This window comes from Engystomops pustulosus, chromosome 2 (assembly GCF_040894005.1).
Source record: "Engystomops pustulosus chromosome 2, aEngPut4.maternal, whole genome shotgun sequence".
Taxonomy (NCBI): Eukaryota; Metazoa; Chordata; class Amphibia; order Anura; family Leptodactylidae; genus Engystomops; species Engystomops pustulosus.
The window spans coordinates 194,372,044-194,392,004 of record NC_092412.1 but is presented as its reverse complement, the minus strand read 5'-3'; the positions used below and the strand labels follow the sequence as shown (position 1 = coordinate 194,392,004).

Genomic DNA, 19,961 nt, shown 5'->3' with positions numbered 1-19,961 from the left:
GTATGAGATACGTCTTTGGCAGGGAAAGCATTAAAATTAATAATGTTTAATTCTTTTCGGTTATATGGACTCCCATTATTGTTTTGTTCAAAATTAAATTGAGGTAGATGTCACCTATATGACTTACTAAGTAAGCAATAGCATGAGAATGTTGATGTTAATATTAATTATGTTTTACTGTTCTCAACACATTCCACTATATGTTGAATAAAGAAGTGCAACTGGAATATTTCATTCATTGAGATATACGGTAGGATGTGATAAAGTTTAAGGTATTGAAGAGTTCAATAACTCAGTTCAATAGACTGTTCCTCTGTTTGTCTCTAAAGTCAGGTTGGGAGGGCACCAGGGTCCTGTGGTTTTACCCACATGGTGCTATCAGGCATTATAGAAGCTGCTTCTTCTTTCGCTGTTGACAAAGCAATGTAATTAGCTGTTAACTTTAAGAATACACAATATATCTTCATAGACGCAGCACTATTTGTTTTTAAATAGCTGCAGGGTGTTGTCAGGGATAAAGCATTTTCTAATGAATGCTTCCTACATCTCAGTCACCGTGCCCCGATAAGCAAACCACAAAATGTTTCAGGAAACAGACATGTTGCAAATGACACTAAATTTAAAGCATCAACTGTGACATTAGAAAATGCTTTTGTTTAAATACATTTTAAAAATAACCGCAAACATTTGATTGGACAGTTGGAGTGTGTTCAGTTATAAGCAAGGAGACCATGGAACCATTAGAGGAAATGATTCTAAGGGCCCATTCTCTTTGTACTTAAAAAGGTTTGCCCATGAAAGAAAGTTCTCATAATTATAACCCCCTAGTGATGTTTACAAAATAAAGATAATTTTTAACTCCCTTACAATTTTACTGAGTTTTATTGCTGTTTTAGCTCCTATCACTATGTGATGGTCAGTGTAAAATTCCAAAGTGTGGGCAGAACTCTCTAAGCAGACACATCCCTGTGTGCTGACAATGTGGTTATATTATCAGGGTACAGGTTTATTTACACTTTCATTCAGCTTTGAAACATTCACTATTATGTGACACATAGAAAAAGAAAGAAGAGACAGATCAGAGATGAGAGCTGATGAGATCAATGAGATGGATATAATGCACAATGATACTCTGCTACCTCAGCTATAACACAGTCAGATCTGCTACATGTTTCCTTCCCATGCTATAAAGATCTTATCTTGCCTTTAACATGTAAAGCAAGTATGTGCACGCTGCTTGCAGGCAAGAAGTGTCTGTTAGTGTCTGTGTGTGAGTTCCACTTGTAATGGAGGGGGAGGGGCAGAGATCACACTTCATCCAGCAGACAGCAATTCATGAAAAGAATCTGTCCTGCCCGATCATAAAAATCAGAAGATTTACTTATGGTCGGATCCCAGAGCAACTGAAAAGACTGATAGAAACAGGTTGGAATTATATCTGTGAAATGCTCGGCTTATACTCAAATATATATGGTATAAAGCTAGCAGCCTCTGCTCCCAGTATATAGTCTTCTCCCTGGCCAAGGTATGCCCAGCCTATAAAAAACCAGACCTCTGTTCTCTGTACCTTTCCGATGCCAGCCCGCAGATCCTTTTCTTGCGATGCTCTGGCTCTGTGTTCCTGTGCTCTTCCATTGCACAAACCAGCCGCTTGCTGACATAACAGTGTCACAGGGACACTGGTAAACAATAGGGCCTGCGGGGGGGGGGGGGGTGGAAGAAGGGGGCTGTCATCACAAAGGTGAGTACAGAGTTGTTGTTTTTTATAGGCTGGGCATAAAGTAATATACCAATAAATGCCTTAAAAATCCTCTCTCATTATTCTGGCATTTGTAAATATTTTTGGTAATCCTAATTGATCTAAAAAAGGGAAAGATTAATTCTGATTTTATGTCATGAAACATGCCTATGTGTTTTTTATAGTGCGTATGTAAACTTCTGGTTACAACTGTTTGTACTGTACTCATTAGTTTATTATTATGCATCAAATTATTGCAGAGCTTTAATTTTTTGCAGATGAACATCTGTCTGTGTCATATGAATAAATCTGTGTTTTGCTTGATATCCACACATCTTTGCTAGCATCACATGACCAGCACAATTTTTCACCCTTGGAAATGAATGTTCCCATTAAATGTCTACACTTAAAAATTGTAGAAACTGTTAGGGTACAGAAAGTATGCTGGGAAGTTGTATAACTCCCTTTATAGAGATGGGCAATTTTGGCTAAACTTAAAATCTTAATGTTTTCAAGCTTAAAGAGAAACCATCAGGGCGATTTAGGACACTAAACCACCCACATGTCCTTACGGACAGGAGGTTTAGTTTCCCAAATCACCCTAAAACATTTCTGATCTTAAATACAAAGGGTGGTGGTTTCTGACTGATTTATAGTGAACGATAAAGATTTAGTTTTTAATAGTGTCTACAAACCAAAGTGCTATAAGGGGCTTTGGGACATTTAACCAACGGTCCATCAACTTGGGACATTAGACAACCGGTGGATTTTTTGAGGATATTCTGGATGAAATGCCTTCTGGAAGAGCTCTTTACCCCTCTCCATTGAAAGCTGAGCAGCTACCGCCGTAAAGTGACAACCTATAGCACATGTCCCATATTATACAAGGTAGACGCCTGGCTCTTTCACAGTGTGTGAGAAACAGTGTTCACACCACACCGAATACACGTGCCATAGACGTCTATAGGGGCTGTGATCCGGCTGCAAATTGTGAGGCCAGATCACGTTCCCCCATATCAGTGGTGGCGAACCTATCGCACGGGTGCCAGAGGTGGCACTCAGAGCGATTTCTGTGGGCACTCAGACCATGGCCCTGGACAGAGTTCACCAAATCAACCAAAAAACTTTCTGCAGTCCCAGGAAGAGATGCTGCTCTCAGCGCTATTTTAAAGCGACAATTCATTGTCTAATTGGAACTGCAGGAAAAGTGAGATGGTGCTGAAAGAACTGCAATACCTCTGGAGGTCCTCCTGCTGGACCCAACATTCTTCCTCTACAGAGACTGAATTTGCCCTCCTTCTTTCAACTGTATTGGTGGCCTCAGGGGGCCGATACGATTGAAAGATGTGGAAGAACAGGTAGTTATAAGTTACTGCTTCAAATGCCATGCTGGCACTTCATGGTAAATAAGTGGATTTTGGTTGCAGTTTGGGCACTCGGTCTCCAAAAGGTTCGCCATCACTGTCCAATATGTTTGTGTGCAAGAGGCCTAACTGATATTTAAAAGTGTATGGACAATATGTTTCCATTGACGTACACAGCAAGATGTTTACTTTCTATACATGCAGCGCATTGACTGAAATAGAATGAATCAATGTTCACTTCCTCATTATGACTTAGATTAAAACTCTGATTCTGTGTAATGCCTGCTGAAGTGTGAACTATTAAATAATGGTTGTCATAGGGATCAATGATCTTTCAGACAATTGCTTTTTATGATTGATATGAAGGTCTTGTAACCACTGCTAATGGTTTAGTGACAGCAAAGGTAAGCACACCCTAGGCCTGTAGTGGGGAAACTGTGGTAGGAAATAGTACATGTATACCAATCATTCAGGAAACAACATCTGGTATAAATGTTCTATTATATTATCTTTCCTGATGCATAAATGTACCTACATTTTACTCTATATGCACATATTTGGCCCACATTTTAACATCTGTATCTTTAACAGTTGAAAGAAGAGGTGGATAAAATAAATGCATAACTCAGAAAATACTAATAAAAAAACCACCTTCCTGATCATAAAACCTTATTTCCCAACAGAATGTCTACATTTGTACCCAGTAATAATACAATATTGCATTCAGATCTACATTGCAAGTTTTGTCTTGGGATATCCCGAAAACCCCTCATTAGTTTAGCTAAGAGGCAGACATTTCATATAGATATTCAATATCACACTACCCGAATCCTGCTTAAAGGGATATCACAGCCAGAACTGTCATCACCTCCGCACTGGATAGTCAATAATTTATAGATCTTTGGGCTGAAGGGTGACCACTAGGACTTTTGTAGACCCCTCAATCAGGCAACTGGTAGATGTTCAAGCGGTCAAGTTCTGAATGATATAGAAGTTATTGCCTATACAGTAAATCAGCGAGAACTGCATTCGGCTGACATGCCATTGGTACATCTAGAAGTCTAATAATTCTCATGTATCACAGTATTTCGGCTGACACTTTTTCAAGTTTTCTGAAGTTGGCCTAATTAATCATTGTAATGTCTCTTAAGTTTTTATCCCTTTCTGATACAAATGAAAAGTTGCCTGTTTAGTCTCACTTTTGCTACTGTTTGTGGTTTGTGACTTTTTAGTCCCAAATTGTAGCTCCCAAAAGTAAGTCTGGGGGGCACATGCATCATAGTTTTTCAGCTGCCACTTTTCCAAGTTTCCTGAAATTGGCCTAATTTGTCATTGCGATGTATCGTAAGGTTTTTTTCCTTTGTGATACATGTGAGGAGTTGCCTGATTAGTCTCACCAAATAGTTGTTTACCAAAAGTAAGCCTAGCATGCTCCATTTTGCGACATGTTAGGTGCAAGAATATGACAATTTCAGAGCCCAAAAGTCCCAAAGTTGAACAAACATCTGGGCTACAAAGATAAATACGGTAATACAGTAACTGCATTAAATCCTTGAGGCAGATAACTTTGGTAAGCTGCTGGATTCTGCAACTAAAAAGTCTCAAACTGCAAAAAGTCTCACAAAAAAAAGAAAAAGAAAGCAATAGGAGTGATACATGTCCCCCATTGTATCAGTATTCAGCAGCCACTATTCCCTGAAGGAAAATATTTTGTTTCTGATTATCAATTTTCCTTTGAATTGAAGTCTCTTTGAATTGTGTTTAGTGCTACACCCACTGTTCAGCGAAAGTTAGGATAACGTCATTATCACCTGATGATTACCATAACCATCAATTATCTGGGATTTTCTTGCTTTTCTTAATAAATTATAGTATATGATTGTTCCACATAAAATACACATTGCCCTTCTTGAAATGGCTCTGTAACTGTGGCCTATTTACTGTAACCAATATAGACATAATGGGGGTTATTTATTCTTATCTACTCATAAGAATAAGCAAGAGTACACTAGGACCTTTCCAAGACGAGGTTCAGCCATTATATCTAGTGTCCAAACGGCTTTATTAGAGAATAAGATTTTTCAAGTCAAAACTTAACTTAAAATTTCCATACAGGCGATACCTAAAATAGGGAGTGTCCCATTTAAAAAAAACAGTACAGCAAAGGGTGCTTCCTGGCTCTTGAGAAAAAGCAAAGATTTTTATGCCTGGTGAGTGCAGTGATTTTATCCTCATTTGTGGTTTTACTGTTTGCTTTACTTTACACACTGAGTGCCTTTGGCAGTTTGTATTACACCTGTGTTGGTCAGTTTGGCAATCCTTCTATGGCTATATATTCTTATATTTTCTTTCAAAACAACCAAATATAAACTTTCTTGTTTTCTTTTTAAGGCAACTATGTATAACCTGCACATTTTAGGCATGTTCCTCTCTTTGCTGCATAATTTCCACAGTTAGACATTTTTTCCCTGTGCTTGCAGAGTGGATAGGAACTTCCCGCCATGAAGCCACAAAAAGTTTATCCCTTCCACTTCTTTTCTTGTTATCCACTAAAAGAAGTCCCATACACAGCCTGTGTTAAAGAGCCCACAACCAAATCCTCTTCCTTCTCTCACATAAGATAATCCACAGACATTGGGGCAGATTTACTTACCCGGTCCCATCGCGATCCCGCGGTGCGCTGTCTGACGAGGATTCGGGTCCGGCACGATTCACTAACATTGTGTGTCCGAGTTCGAATCCGTCGGGTTGTCTGACAGTCACCCCCCCCCCCCCCCGAGTTCTGTCGCATGCAAGCTGGCGACGATGCTCCAAAATCCGATTGTGTGCGCCAAAATCCTGGGGCTATTCGGCAGCATTCGGACCCTTAGTAAATGAGCTCCATTGTGAGAGATAGAAACTTCTGTACTTTAGCCCTCTCAATGGGGCACAGTTACTTACCCGTCCCGTCACGATCCGCGAGGTCCGTTGTCCAACGAGTATTCGGAACTGCCGCAATTCACTAAGATCGTGCGTCCAATTTCCTGCATGTGTCGCTTCCTCGCTGAGGTCCGCCGGAGTTCACGTTCATCTTCCCGGGGCATGTAAGTGCATGGCTTGCGACACAATTTTGAATGTTAAATCCTGCGCTTAGTCCTGCGACTAAGTCATTCAGTCAGGTTGTCCGACTGCCACGCCCCAATTTGTGTTGCATGAAAGTCGGCTTGATTGCGCCAAAATCCGATCGCATATGCCAAAAACCCCAGTTAAGTGCGGCGCAAAACGGAAAAAGTTGGAAAACCCGAAAAAAATGCGGTCCGCGGACCCTTAGTAAATGTGCGCCAATGTCTATTATTTGTGTTTGACTCTAAATTAATTTTAAAGGAATGCTTCAGTCAAAGCTGATTCATTGAATTATACATTGTGCAGGGCTTGGAGGGAGAAGCATCACTCATTACAGATGAGCAATTCCTTGTTTTGAAAGATTGTAGGAAATGGAGCCATTGGAGGTTATTTATCATACGCTGAGGTTGGGTGCACCAGCATATGACGTAGACATCACTACTCCCGGCAAGCTGGATATATCTGGAGTATCTGGCAGATGGATGTATATGCACCCGTGCCACTTGGCAATTCTGTGTTGAGCCTTATCCTGCACCCATTCAGGCTTGTAGACAGGGCATAAAGGGAGAAATAATTTCTGTTTCTGGATTGCACCAGAAAATATCCCCCAAAACAGGCGTTCAAGCACTGATAAATAACCCCCATTATGTCAATATAGGTTCCAGTAAATAGGCCACAGAGTTACAGAGCCATTTCAAGAAGCGCAATGTGTATTTTATGTGGAACAATCATATCCTATACTTTATTAAGACATCTAAAACATGTGACAGATAGTTTCCATTAAATTGGTTGTCCAGAGGTTGAAAAACTTGGCCACTTTCTTCTAAAAACAGCACCACACCTGACCATGGTTTGTTCTGGAATTGCAGCTCAGCTGTATATTTATGAATGGACATTAGTTGCAATACCACCATTACCAATGGTCATAGGAGGAGCTGTTTTTTGGAAGAAAGAAGCCATGTTTTTCAACCTCCGGACAACCACTTTAAACTGGCTATGAACTTTCAAAAGGTCAGAAGACAATCAGAAAGCTATGCCCAATGCACAGAGATTGTTATGACTGGACAACCCGTTCAATGCCATTTAACTTCTCACCTTCCACAAGCCATGACTTTGTTATCGGTGGTTTGTACTCTCTACTGGCGCCATTTAATATTCAATGTAACATACTTGGCAGCTGGGAAAAAAACAAAAAAATTCAAATGCAATAGCATTAAAATAAAATTTAAATCTTTTTAAAAAAAAGTTTGCGATATCACCATATTCTGAAATCCATATATTTCACATACTTCCGTGCACTGAGCTGTCTAATGAATCATTTTTTGTGGGACAAACTGACTGTAATGGCCGGACGCAAACAAGGACAGTGAGCTCTACTGCTGAGCCCCCAAAATTGTCCCTGCCTGCTTATTGAGTTCCCTTCCTATGCCAAGTGTGAACATGCAACAAGACAATCAAATAACATAGATGGGAATTCAACATTCTGAGTCACAACTAGATAGCAAATACAGTACAGTATCAAGAGCACAGTATAATGGTCATATAATGAGTATACAGAGCTGGGCGGACTAATAGTTTGACCAGCAAGGAAAATGGCCGCACACTGATCTTAACCCCATACTGACATGTGACGTAGTATTATGTCCCATGTTGGCTGTTTGTGTATGGAGAGGACTCACAGCCCTAGATGGATCATAAAGGGGGTCATTTACTAAGGGCCCTGCGAACCACACTTTTGTCAGACATCCCGATGAATTCTGTTTTGCGCCACTGGGACGGGGATTTAAAAGGGGTTTTTGGTGCATGCGATCGGACACACAAATTGGAGGGCGGGTCGTCGGACGATCCAATGGATTCGGACAAACCGCAGGATTTAACGTCAAAATTGTGTCAAAAGCGAAGCACTTACATACACCAGGAAGAAGAAGGTGAACTCCAGCGGACCTGATCAGGGGAAGCGACACATGCAGGATATAGGGCGCACAATCTTATTTCGCAGCAGAGTTCATCAGACAGTCCCAATTGGGGATCGTGCAGGGACCGGGTAAGTAAATGTGCCCCAATGTGTCTGTTTGGAGAGCCCCCGCCCACACTCTGGAATTTTACACTGACCATTACTGAGTGATAGAGAGGGGTTAAAATGATTATAAGGGGATTGAAATTTGAGAATTTTCTTTCATTGACAAAATTATATATATAATTTTTAGAAAACTATAAATGTAATATTACCTGTAAATTGCTGTATTTCCTTCATAATTCCTTCTTCCTCCTAGATAAAAATGAAAGTAAATCCTTCTAATTTACAATTACAGTACACAGCAGGATTGCTACCTCGGTTATTTACATAGCCCACTGTTATCTTTGTTTGAATGTGGACAGACTACCCACAGTGGTTGCACAAAGGTTATTGCTCCATCTCTACAACAGACACTGAGTTGTAGAGATAGAGTAGCTAGGTATTTATTTCAGGGTGTGTATTTGTATGCCCCTATTTAGTTACCCACATCTGCCACCCAGATAGGGGTATCGGTTTCCTCCAGTATGTCTAGATTGAAGCTGCTACTTTACCATGACCTGTGGCTGCAGTTACACAAAACCCAGTGACACTTTCCTGACTCAACAAAGCTCAGTTAACCCTTTTATTTCTATTATTTCTAAATTGAGCACCATGTTTTAGTTTTCATTTGGGGTTATTTAGTTCATAGGGATAATACATGTTTTATACCCATTTAGATGAGTCCATTGTTTCAGATAAAAACCAATAAAATTTCCCAAAACCATATATCCCTGTGGTGATGTAAGTAGAACTTTAGGGCTGTACACTATATCATTCTGAGGTTTTATAGAGTATAGTGGTCTTTCTCTCAATACTTCAATTAACCAGAAATGTCTGCCATGGTTAATTTCACTCCTCTGCAACAAGATACTATGATAGCGAGTAATGTTTTTTAATGAGGCAGCAGATTTTGAAAGACAACTTGGCAGTACTGCTATAGAAAGTGCAGACTGAGGGGTTTGTGTGCACGAGCAGCGCCGGTGATGTCATAGTATGTCAGATGAATGCAGAAGGTCCTATCCGCTTACTTTCAGGACTAATAGGTCTGTGATGATATGTACAGGTAACCTTTTATCTCATTTTAGCTTATTGCTATTACTGCATGGGCAGCTGGCTCATAGCCACTAGAAGCGATCATCTTTCCATTGTGGAAATTCAGCAGCAGATTTGTCCGAATTTTGCCACAAAAAGGGACGGTTTTGAGGTGGCATTCTTTTATTTACTGCAGAGAATGGTGACTACATTTCCCTCCATAGTCTATGTAGTCCGTGAAAATAAGACCAAACTAGGACATGAACCACTGAATAGAATGATCACACAGACAATTATACATGCTTGAGTTCTTTTAAATCGTATTGCTTTATATGTAGCTATATGCCATAAGTTATATGACAAAATGGACAGCACTCAGCCTAAGGCTACATTCACACAATGTATGCCCGCCGTACCGTAGTACGGCTGGCATAAATCGGCGCTATAGAGAGGAGCAGGGGATGAGCGCTGCTCACCCCCACCCCTCTCCATAGGAATATATGGCGCACAGCGCGGTATCACGTGGTAAGATAGGAGATGCCCTATCTTTTTACGGGGTGCGAGCGGTACGGTGCTGCATCATACCACTCCCGTACAGGGCCGTGAGCACATAGAAGTGTATGGGAGAAGTATATACGGCCGATATATATCACCCATACATCGCTATGGACTCAAGCGCCCAACGGGAGCGGTATGGTATATATTCCTATGGAGAGGGGCGGGGTGAGCAGCGCCCGCTGTGCTCCCACAGATTGCTGTTGTTGGTCCGTGAATCACAAACCATGCAGTGTCCCGTTTCACCAACTGACCATAGAGTCCAGAAATAATAATAATTCCTGTATTTATATAGCGCACACAGATTATGTAGCGCTACACAGAGCTTGCCAAATCGGTCCCTGGTCCCAATGGGGCTCACAATCTAATCAACCTACCAGTATGTTTGTGTGGGAAGAAACCGGAGGACCCAGAGGAAACCCATGCAAACAAGGAGAGAAGATACAAACTCTTTGCAGATGTTGACCCTGGGACTTGAACCCAGGTCCCCAGCGCTGCAAGGCTCTAATGCTAGCCACTAAGCCACTGTGCTGATTATACATTGTATGACCCTATGACCTATCTTTTTTTTTAAAAATGTGCTCTTTTTTTCATGGGACACAGCAAAACATATTTGTAAAATATACACTGACATGTCATGTAGGTAATATGTTGAGCAATACATGATAATATACATAATAATGTTAAAAATACACTGCAGTGAATGTATTCATCCATATACTGGGCCATTGCATAAAGAGAAAAGCAGAGCTCTCATCTTTCACGCTTAGCTATAGCTTGTTCAGTCTCCTGACTTGTCACACAGATAAGGACTTGCTATAATTAAGTCATCTATTTGTGCCCCTTTTAGGATTCTATTTCTGCATTAACAGAAGCCTGCTGCTAGGAAGCATTGGAGCAATGATGGCAGACCATATTAACCTTTTTTAATGACTTGAACCTACATTATATTGTTATAACAGTATTTTATTTAATGGTAAACATATATGTTACCATGTAATCCACAATGTGTACTCCTTTACTGTCCCTCTTCAGGTAGATCTAAATGCTTATAGAAATCTACCATTGAAGTCAAGAATGATAAACCAAGGACACTTCATATATCCAGGGGCTCTGGGGGGGGGGGGGGGGGTTGGGGTTTACCAGAGCCCCTACATCCTACAGCTTTACGGCTGTTACATTGTTTCCTCTCCCGCCTTGCACCCTCAGCACTACAGCCCTTCCCTCTACTTGTTGTGATCTCACTAAATAGGAGAGGGAAATAACAGCCTGTGAAGCTATAGCACAGAGGGGCACTGGTAACACCCCCAGAGACAATTTCGCTCATTTGCATAAATGATTTTAGAAGGAAACAGGCCATGGATAACAAATATAAGAAGATTATCACAGTCTTGAAGCATGGATCTATGAGTAATGCCCATGGTTTATAAGGCCTGATTTTGATGGTAGATTTTCTTTAAAGTGACCCACTTCCCACCCATAAAATAATGTTACTACAGGCAGTCCCCGGGTTACGTACAAGATAGGGTCTGGAGGTTTGTTCTTAAGTTGAATTTGTATGTAAGTCGAAACTGTATATTTTATAATTGTAGACCCAGACAAAAAAAATTTTGGCCCCAGTGACATTTGGAGTTTAAACATTTTTTGCTGTAATGGGACCAAGGATTATCAATAAAGCTTCATTACAGACACTTTACAGCTGATCATTGCAGCCTGGGACCATAGTAAAGCATTCAGAAAGCTCCACCAGAGGTCAGAGGGGTCTGTCTGTAACTATGGGTTGTCTGTAAGTCGAGTGTCCTTAAGTAGGGGACCACCTGTATATGTGAATAGTAAACATACCAGGTCACCACTGTTCTGTTCTGGCTGCCTCAATTGCTTTGCTTACCTTCCCCATACAAACAGCTGTTTGTAGTCCACAGACACACCCTTCATCATTATCCAAGTACATGCAAGTAAAACCCTAAAGAACAGGATTTTTTCAATTCAAGCTTTTTGTTATGGGTCATACTACACCGCGAATACTAACTAAGTAGGTATCATGACAGATTAGGTAGACAACCCCTAGAATTGACATAGTCAAGCCAGCCAATACCAACAGAAAACATAAAAAAATGGATTGTAGTATAAAGGCTTCTGCATACCCTGAGTGTCAAAGTACATTGTCAATTACAATAATACATTTTAGAGATGTTGAATCCAGGGCTCTGGATAGGAAATGGTCCAGTGTTTTAGGGGGGAGGGGATTCAATAGTGCGTAAAGTACAGTAGTCTGAAGGTGCCCTATATAGCTCTGTCCATACTATTTTTATCTAGTATGTATTGTTTATAATGTCAATATAGATTACATTTTTTTATAGCTAATGTAGGAAAAAAAAGAAACACAGGGAAGCTGAATCTTTGTAAAATGAGAAAATGTGTTTTGTGGGTAATATTGTGACAATTCAGCTTCTCCTTGTCAATCTTTGTGTAATAAAACTTTTACTAAATGACTGCAGAGAGATAGACATTTGAGGAGAAGTAAAACACTAAGTTCATTGGTTGGTTGTATGAATTTCCTTCATGGAAAAAATAGTCTCTTGACATATTTACTACAAAGTTAGGATCCAGCATTAATTGATTACTTCTAATGAAATAGTTAGCTCTGTAATTTTACAATTCTAGTGACATAGGTTAAAATTCAACTAAGTGAACATAAGCTCTGAGCTCTTTGTGTTTGCACAGGTTTCCTCCAAATCCAATGACAAACATATAGGTTAATCTGCTTTCTATAGCTGTGTAAGTATATCTGGGGAAATTAGACTGACAAATATCATTGGCTGTAGAAAACAAATCTTAACTTTTCATACATTTCAAGCATACAGTATTTATTTCAATTTCAGAAATCAATAGTGGGGTCTCCTGCTCATAAATGAATGGATCAAGCATGTGTCCTGGCCACTCCATTCCAGTCTATTGGTGTGCCAGTAGTTGCAGGGCACATCACTAGGCTATTTCCGGCAGTCTCATAAAGGATCATGAGAGTGTTGGAGATACCCAAGTGCTGTTGTCTGCTATTTCCATATTGAAGTATTGAATAAAGAGTGGAATTTCACATGCTTAACCTGCCACTCCATCGGTGAAAATGGAACAGAACGGAAGCATATTCCCTGAAAATAATCCCAATGTACGCACTATAATGCCTAGAAAGAAGTCTATGATTGAGCCAACCTACATCTCCTGCCACAGCATATCTTCCTGTTCTTTAATGCACATGCGCAAGGACCCTAATAGAAGAAGGAAAAACCTTATTTTATATGAAATACAGTTGTCTCATCCTTTCACACAAACATGTGCATTTCATGAGCCTCAAATAAGCGACCTGAGGTTGCTGCCCAAGCCACAAACTCAAGCAGGAATAGAACATGCCCTGACTTTTGCTTCTCTGGCATTGAGGCACTTACATGGGCTGTGATTTTTTTTGCCTCACCTCTTTCAAAGTTGCTCAGATCACTCAGTCTTCTTATTCTCCAATTGTGAAAGTGCATGTTATAATGTCTTTATGACCTGCCATGTTCACATTTCTACATGTAGTTTCTGAAGGAAAAAACAAGGAGTGAATTCATAAATAAGATGTACATGTACATGTAAATCTTTCTTTAATACTTTAACTCCTTTCACATTCAAAGTCTGCAGAAATCTGAATGTGGAAACACAACTGTAAGGTAAATTTTAGGTTATTTTCAAATGGTCACTAGTAGACATAAAATTATCTTCTTAAAGGAAGTCTAGGATCAAAATCAAGCATGGAAAAACCAGGAACACTTACTCATAGATCCAGGCACTGATTGTGGTAATCTTCTTATATTTATTTTTTATGGTAATCAGTCTGAAAGGCTTCTAGGGTAGTTCCCAGAGCCCATCAATGTTGCAGATTTACAGTGTGCAAAGAGCACCCCACTTTCCTCCCACTGTGTGCTGAAACTTCCCTGGCTGCAGTGAGATTATATCAGGCAGTAGCCTTTCAGGCTCATTAGAACAATTTTAAAAGTTGATTTTAGATGGAAGAGTATAACTCTCAGTGCCTAGATCCTTGAGTAAGAGTCTCTAGTTTATCCATGCTTGATTTGATTGCAATTTCCTTTAAGCAACACTAGGAAATTGCAATGTTTTTAGTAGTGCATGTTATTACTCTTAGAAGTATACAAAGCAGTAAGCCACATCCTCGTTTTGTGTCATTCGGGCACATTTACTAAAAACAGTGCAGTCTGTACTATATGCAGTTTGCGTATAGTGGAGGGTGCGCCAGATTCAGGATTTCTGGTTCACATTCTTCATTAATCTGGGCCCACTACACTGTTCCGAGAGAGTGCAGGACTTATTTTTTGGTGCACCTTCAACATAGCACGAACACAACATTTCTGTTGGACTCCCACTGTACACTGGAACGCCCCCTTCAGGGATAAAGTCTGTGTCGCATGTAGTATAGTGCAGCTGCAACACAAAGGGGTCATGCACAACACATATGGGGGGCCGACTCTGCAAAATGCGACAGGAAACTGGTGCATGGATCTTAGTACATGAACCCTCTTTATTGCCAGAATGGTGATGTGGTAATAATTGTTATTAAGTACTAATCCAAGAGAAATGTGGTTGGCAGTGAAGCTGCTATGGGTTGGGAAAACAGGAAGAAACTGGTATTGTACATAGTGATAAGGAGGCTACGACAGATATTTAAGTTAAAATATTCTACATACAGTAATAACAACTAAACTACATTAGTGTGGACATCAATATAGGATAGTCCACCTTTACAAAGATTATTCTATGAGCTGTTATAATCATTCTTTTTACCAAAAGCAACAATTCCAGAGGTCAATTAAGGCTAAATTCACACTGCCGTGAGCCCGCCGCACCGTAGCACGGCGGTCACACGGCAGCGTGGGGAGAGGAGGAGGAGGTGAGCGCAGCTCACCCCGCCCCTCTCCATAGGAATTAATGGCGCACGGCGCCGTAATACGGGGAAAGATAGGACATGTCTACACGTGTGCTGCACCGTACCGCTCCCGTACAGGGCCGTGAGCCCATAGAAGTGTATGGGGGACGTATATCGGCCGTATATACGTCGGTCGTATATACGTCCCCCATACTGTAGTGTGAATGTAGCCTAAGACATATAGAAAACACTAGGTGTATGCATATGGCTCCTAATGTGTGTTACTAAACATCAATGGGATCTGTAACCTAAGCATCAACTGTAAATGCGTCTCTATAGTGAATATACCCTTTAAAGGTGTTGCCTCACCAAAATGACTGAGACCCCCAGTCATTGAGAGTCCTTTCTGTTATTGAGGTGCTGTTGCATATGGGCTGTAATAATAATAATCTTTATTTATATAGCGTTATCAAACTCGACGGCGCTTTACACTGCCAGTATATGTTGTGTGGTATAAAGAAGATGCATTGAGTGGAACTTATGAAGTCTTATAAGTCAAAATTCTGGTGTTGAATATGCACAAGATTTTTCAAATTTATGGTATGTCTAAATTGTGGAAATACTTTCATGCTGCTCTTTTTACTTCTGAAAAGTAAATGATGGTAAAGTGAGCGTGGATGGCATGTAAGGTGTCTAGCGGAAATGACTTCAAAAAATTCTCCTCAATCATGAGTCTTCCATAATATATATATATTTATAGGGTAACAATCAAAATACAGGGAGAACAGAAGCAGTATACTGATGTGTGAAAAACCCTTTGAAACCTACTGCTTTTTAAAGTGTTCCCACGCCCTTCTTATTTAAGGAAGTCATACTGTGAGAATATATCTCTAAACAGTATAAAAACACCATCAATCACTAAGTGACGGCATCAACAAAATTTTCAGGACTGAAACCTAGAATTACAAATTACATAAACCTTTGTGAAATATATACTAACCAAAATGTACATGTATACTGTATGTGTATATATATGTATGTTTGTAAATAAGAACTATGAAGACACAGATTTAACTCCACTTTTAGAATATATTTACCCAACTTCCTTTAACTGTATTGTGACCAACACCCATTCACGCGGTCAGCACTACCAGCAATTGCTCAATCTATTGCAGATGTTTTCTTACTGTCAGAATACAGTATATAACAATTTGTTCTTGTAGGGCTTTACTAGGTACATTCATAAATTTAGCTGAGAATGTGTTTTTGGGAGAGGGGAGTCTGGGGATACTGGCAGACACCTCTTTCACTTCCACATTCTTGCCTAAAGCCTCCTTTCCTCTGCTTCATTTGTCTGCAGAGAATGGACACATGTAAAATACTGTAGTCAGATGTTCTGACAACTTTATATATCTGTTATTAGATATTAGTTATACATCATATTTCCATCTTTGTCTGTACATCTAAGCTCAAATAATTGCCCAAGCCTCTATATATGAAAGGGCACACTGGTAATTTTTGATATAGATATCTGAAATACACTGATACATTGCGTCCTTGAGAAACAAAAATACTTGAGATATTTCGAGCCGCTTGAAACAATGGCTTTACTTGATTGTGAAAGTACAGATCAACAGCTTCCTGCTTCAGCAAAGGCACCATAAGCTCCTTAAAGAATTGCTGAATTTCACTACAAGAACGGAAGACTCACATGACACACATGCAGTAGCTAAACCCTCCCCATCTGCTAACAGTATTGCTCTTTGTACATTATACTTGGCAACATGTCTTCATCTACAGTTTCCATTTTTTTATTCACTGTTATGTCCAATGAAATGTGATTTTCAATTTTTTTTACCAGGATGGGTGCAGGAAAATGTACCTCTAGGTAGAGATGGAGGAATGTTTCCATTTTGTAGAGATTTTCAACTTTACATAAAAGTTTTATATAATAGCAATAAATTATTTTGTTCTGTGACCATTTCATGGAACCCATGGAATTAAAGGGGTTTTCCCACAAAAGGAAATTCTCACATTTCAATCTCCTTGTCATGTTAACACAATAAAGATCATTTTAACCCTTTACTTTACAATTTTACTCAGTTTTTATAGCTGTTTTAGCTTCTTTAACTCTCTGGGCTGCTCAATGTAAGATTCCAGGGTGTGGACAGGGCCTCTCTAAGCAGGCACATTACTGTATTATCCATCTAGTTCTGTGGGGTGACAATGTGGTTATATTATCAGGTTACATGTGTATATGCACTTTCACCTGACTACTGACAGTGTACTAACACACTGACACATAGAGATGAGACAGATCAGAGATGCATGATGCCTATTACACAGAGGCTGACAGACTTTTACAATGTTACACTGTGAGCTCTGCTACATCTCATAGATATGTGCCTGCCTCCCCCTTCTCCCTGATCACTTATCTCCCTGTAGTTTGTAGTTTGCAGCATCTCTCTCTCCTCACCATCTCCTGGCAGGATGTGATCAGTGAGTACAATCTCACACAGAAATCCAAGATGACGGCCACCCAACCTTAAGTCAGAAGTTACAGAGTCGTGTCTAGGGGCAACTGAAATTGTGTACAGCAGGACTAATAGAGACAGGTTAGACTTATATCTGTGAAATGCTGCATTTTTGTTTATAACAGTGAAATAGAGAATACATACTGTGTTTATTCTATATGTGTGTATATGTATATGCTGTATGTGTGTGTATATGTATATACTGTGTATATGCTGTATGTGTGTATATGTATATACTGTTTATATGCTGTATGTGTATGTATATACTGTGTATATGTTATACTGTGTATATGCTGTATGTGTGTATATGTATATACTGTTTATATGCTGTATGTGTATGTATATACTGTGTATATGTTGCATGTGTGTGTCTGTTTGTATGAATATGCAGTATGTGTATATATGGTGAGTATATATTTTATGTCTAAGTATATGATGTATATATGAATACATAAATGTGTGTATTGTTGTACTTTAAAACTAAATACTAGTAAATATGTGCACTTTATGTAAACCTATTTAATAAAGTTCAATTGTTTATTACCCTGGGTGTGCCGACTTGTTTGTACTACCTTAAGTGGGTGTGTTTTAGTTCCCTGTGGGACCGAGCACCCTCTTTTTTGTTCACTTTATTTAAGACCAACAGTTGTAAAGGGCAACTGACAGAAAAATTGCTCCAGCAGTCACTTAATACAGCAAGGAGTGTTCCCCCCTGCTGTAATAGCCCCCACTGGACCAAAACAATGGTAACTTGCTGTAAAATAAAAAATAGATAATTTACATTAGAGCTTGCGATGCATGACATCTCGTCCAGCACTCTGGCTTCTTCTTTCTTCTGCGCATGCCTGAAAGCTGCATCTCTTATCTTCAGGTGGGAAGAAGCCATATCCAGGCAGCACATTAAAAAGGAGAAGCCAGAGTGCTGGACAAGATGTCATGCATTGCAAGCTCGAAAGTAAATTATTTCGTTTTTATTTTACAGCAAATTACCATTGTTTCAGTCCGGTGGTGGCTTAGTACAGCAGGGAGGAACACTCCTAGCTGTACTAATGACTGCTGCAGCAATTGTTCTGTCAGTGGCCCTTTAAACATATTGCACGGCTCTCTCAGCCAAAAAGGTTCCTGACCCCAGCACTTTTTCCAGAAAGGTAATAATACTCTTCTCACCGTTTTAGAGTCGCTTACAACTTTTAAAAACCCATAACGTTTTTATTATATTCATGTAAGGAGCTGTATGAGGACTTGCTTTTGCGTAACAAACTATACCTTGAATGGTATTTATTATTCCAAGCCATGAACTGGGAATACTGCTGGGGAAAAATCCAAATGTGGTGAAACTGGTGTAAAAACGCATTTACGTAATTTTTTTTGGCCTCTGTTTGTATGGTTTTCAATGTGTCACGATCCTGTGCGAAAAAAAAGGATAGCACACATCCAAAATAAACCATTGTGTGCATGTACCCAGAAGGTACAGGAGATGGAGTGCAGTAAGAAAGTATTCCTTTTATGTTTTTTACCATGGCTCCTTTGGGATTTTCCATATTCCTGGAAAGTCCCATAAATGAACTCTTAATGAGAACTTGTTAGGGCGATTTGGTACACTGAACCAACTACAACAAATCGCCCTTTTAGAGTTCTCTCTGTGGCACTGTGACAGAGTCGTGCAGCCACGCACGCATAGAATGGAAGGAGGAGCTCTTGTGCCTATGGAGGTTGGAGCGCTCACCCCTCCTCCTGGCCCTGTGCCCGCTCGGGATCAGTTCCAGGTAAGCACAAGGCCTTAGGAATGCCCCCTTAGGCCTCTTTCACACAAACATATGATTATTCCCATCCTGTATGAATCCGTAAATAATAATAACAATTCCTTTATTTATATAGCGCACACAGATTACGCAGCGCTGCACAGAACTTGCCAAATCGGTCCCTGTCCCCAATGGGGCTCACAATCTCATCAACCTACCAGTATGTTTTGGAGTGTGGGAGGAAACTGGAGGACCCGGAGGAAACCCACGCAAACCCAGAGAGAACATACAAACTCTTTGCATATGTTCACCCTGGGACTTGAACCCAGGTCCCCCGCGCTGCAAGGCTGTAATACTAACCACTGAGCCCCTGTATACATGTGAAGTTTTTATCTATATGTGTACTGTATGTCACTGATCCGTAGCCTATAAAATACAGTGGGCTGGCAAATGATAGCAGGTTGGATGGCTGATAAAATACACCTCCCACTGGTTGTGGTATACGGGATACGTAAGCATACGGTGCAGAACCCTATGTTGCGCATATTTTAAACATTCCCATAGACTTCTATGGAGCATAAAGAAATAATGGAGAAAATAGGACATGCTCTAAATTTTTTACGTCTTGCTCCCGGTATAGTAGGTGGACAATGCAGACCAGCCAATTGTAGCAATTTTGCTTATGACATCAGTAACACGATTTAGACGAGATGACAAACGTCCATTTTGTCTCGCAGTCCAGACAGGTTTCGCTGCCCCCCCACAGTTCATGTTCGCTGCTGTTGGTTGGTCGATCCAGACCAGCCTATAGCAGCAATATTCATCACAATGGGCATCACAGGGGTTAATGGGAGTAACACATGATGATAATTGCTGCTGTCTAGGACAGCACCAATCATCAGTGGTCTGCATTGAGCAGCCAA

General features: G+C 40.1%; 1 long non-coding RNA gene across 5 annotated transcripts in view; it reads right to left on the bottom strand.

Moving 5' to 3' along the window:
- The window catches only part of LOC140119068 (uncharacterized), a 50,272-nt gene that overhangs the window by 29,273 nt on the left and 1,038 nt on the right, over positions 1-19,961 (bottom strand). For 4 of the 5 annotated variants that reach the window (XR_011853314.1, XR_011853315.1, XR_011853316.1 and 1 more), the window contains exons 2-5: positions 13,317-13,423; positions 13,062-13,113; positions 8,434-8,473; positions 7,300-7,381 (exon numbers count right to left, since the gene is read on the bottom strand). This is a non-coding gene — a long non-coding RNA (uncharacterized lncRNA). Of the gene's footprint in view, positions 1-256; positions 410-7,299; positions 7,382-8,433; positions 8,474-13,061; positions 13,114-13,316; positions 13,424-19,961 lie in introns of those variants that run through there. The other variant, XR_011853312.1, reaches the window with a different exon arrangement.